At 37.1% G+C, this 2584-nt stretch overlaps 1 protein-coding gene across 1 annotated transcript in view; it reads left to right on the top strand.

Annotated features, from left to right (window-relative positions):
* Positions 1 to 2584, top strand: part of Fam199x (family with sequence similarity 199, X-linked) — a 30003-nt gene that overhangs the window by 6871 nt on the left and 20548 nt on the right. The gene's annotated exons all lie outside the window — the stretch shown is intronic.

Genomic DNA, 2584 nt, shown 5'->3' with positions numbered 1-2584 from the left:
GATTTTTAGTATACCTGTAATTTGATTGCATCCCATCAAGTGAGGTCATGATAGAATTTTCCATATTTTGTATAAATCTGGCCTGCAAAAAGTTTTAAGTTTTTGAAACAGTGTGAATTCTGGGTTTTGGATAGAGATGTCTAACCTACATAATTTTTAAAAATCAGAATCAGGCTATATATAATATTTAACTTGCTTAGTTTTACTTATTCTGTTAAGTGATTTCCTGTTATTTTTCTTTTTTCTCATGTATATGTTTATTCTTGGGGGGGATCCGTGTGTGTGTGTGTGTGTGTGTGTGTGTGTGTGTGTGTGTGTGTGTTTGCGCGCTGACGTTTGACATCAGGAATTCTGGATTGCTCTCCATCCTAGTCACTGAGTCAGGATCTCTCAGTTGAACCTAGAGCTGACCCATAGAGCTAGTTTGGCTAACCAGCTTGCTCTCAGGATCTCTTGTCTCAGCCTTAGGAATGCTGGAATTGCAGGTGGGAACATGTTCTCCCTACTTTTTTGTGGGTCCTGGGGATTCAAACTCTGATCATCACACTTGTGAAGCAAGTGCTTTAACCATTGTGCCATCTCCCCAGCCTAGTGCTTTAGTTTCAATAAGTAGTCTGAAAATGGGATTTTTGTGATTATGAAAATACCATTACTGAGCTATATTCACTATCCTTCATGCTTTTTACATTCATTTACTTTTATCTTTTTTCTATTGTAAAGAATATTGCTTAAGGGGCTGGAGAGATGGCTTAGCGGTTAAGAGCACTGACTGTTCTTGCAGAGGACCCTTGTGTTTGATTTCCAACACCCACATGATGGCTAACAAGCATCCATAACTCCTATTCCAGGGGATTTGACACCCTCTTCTGACCTCCATGGGCATTGCATGACATGGGTGCACTTAACACACATGCAGGCAATACACTCATACACATGAAATAGTAAATAAAATATTTTTTAAAAGAATATTGTTTGAACATATTTGTCATACATCTTTTATTTGTCAAATTCCTGTTTGGAGAAGGGAGTAGATTCCTAGAAAGGGAATTACTGGGTCCAGAGGAATGAACTTTTTAAAGCTCTATGCACATAGTATCAATTGCCAGAAATGGATGAAAGTATTTCCCATTTTGTTTTATTTACATTACCTAAAGATAGTAATAAAAATGATCCTTGCAAATTAGAAAAGACACATAGAATTTAAAAATCTTTAATAAGAAAAGGTAGTGTTTTTCTATTTTTCCAATTATTAATTCACTTGCTGCTAATAACAGAAAAGGCAGTGGCATGTGGGCATGTTTAGTTACTTTGTTAAGTGTGACAGACTTTTTTTTCAGGAATATTATTGCTCAAAGAGGGAAAATAATTGCCACAGGATTTTTGCAAGCAGAAAAGAAATCTTAATTAAAAACAACTATCTAGCAGCTTTCTCTAGCACTGAAGGTAGTATTTGGCACGTAGATGTTCTAACTCTTGTTGAATGGGTGAGTGAACAAAAAGGGAAAAATTCACATGCAATTTGAAGACAAGAAAAAAAATAGTTTGCTGAGTACATATGGAGCTGTGGTTTGCTGTACCCAGGACAGAAGTTACGATTGTTATTTAGAGCTTTTATTGTAACACCTAGAAATTTGGTTAATTCTATTAGGTTTGTTGTTGTTGTCATTGTTATTATTTTTATTATTATTTATGTGTGTATGTGTTTGTGTGTGGAGGCCAAAGGTTGGTGTTGAGTGTCGAGTGTTTCTCTGAATCGCTCTCCAATTTTTTATGTATGTATGTATGTGTGTATGTATGTATTGTTTATTGAGATAGGATCCCTCACTGAATCAAGATACCACTGATTTGCCTAGACCAACTGGCCAGAGGAATCCATCTGTCTCCACCTTCCCATTACTAGGACTGCATGCTCAAAGCACCATACCAGGCTCTTTTTTTCTTACTTTTCTTTCTTTTTTTTTTTTTTAACATGGGTGCTGGAGCAAGTATCTTATCAACTAAGTCATCTCCCAAGCCCAAGCTTTGCTAGTTAAAACTAAGTAGTATTAGAAAATGTTCTAGGGGCTAAGGAGATAGCTCGGTCAGTAAAGTACTTATCAAGCAAGCAAGCATGAGGATGTGAGTTCAGTCCACATAACCCATATAAAAAAGGTTGGCACAGCAGCATGCATTCGTAATCCCAGTGCTAGAGGAAGAGGTAGATCCCTAGGGCTCACTGACCAGCCAACCTAGAATACTTGGTGAGCTCAAGGTCAGTGAGACTCTATTTCAAAACAAAAAGTGGGTGGTACCTGAGGAATGACACACAAGTTTGTCCTTCGATCTCCACACATACACACACACACACACACACACACACACACACACACACACATACATGCACGCACTCAATCACAAACATGCACACACAATATCAAAAATGAAAATGTTCTAGAATTCTTAGTTGAATTTTAGATTTGTGAAAATGTGTTTATGTCTGCTCTTATTTACTGAACTACAATCGCTCGGTGTGTGTGTGTGTTGAAATGTTTTAAAATGCTTTACCTTCAGCTAAAAGGAAAACATATCATGCAATTTTTGTTGC

This window comes from Nannospalax galili, unplaced genomic scaffold (assembly GCF_000622305.1).
Source record: "Nannospalax galili isolate Female #2095 unplaced genomic scaffold, S.galili_v1.0 scaffold1773, whole genome shotgun sequence".
Taxonomy (NCBI): Eukaryota; Metazoa; Chordata; class Mammalia; order Rodentia; family Spalacidae; genus Nannospalax; species Nannospalax galili.
This window is presented reverse-complemented; position numbering and strand designations above follow the sequence as displayed.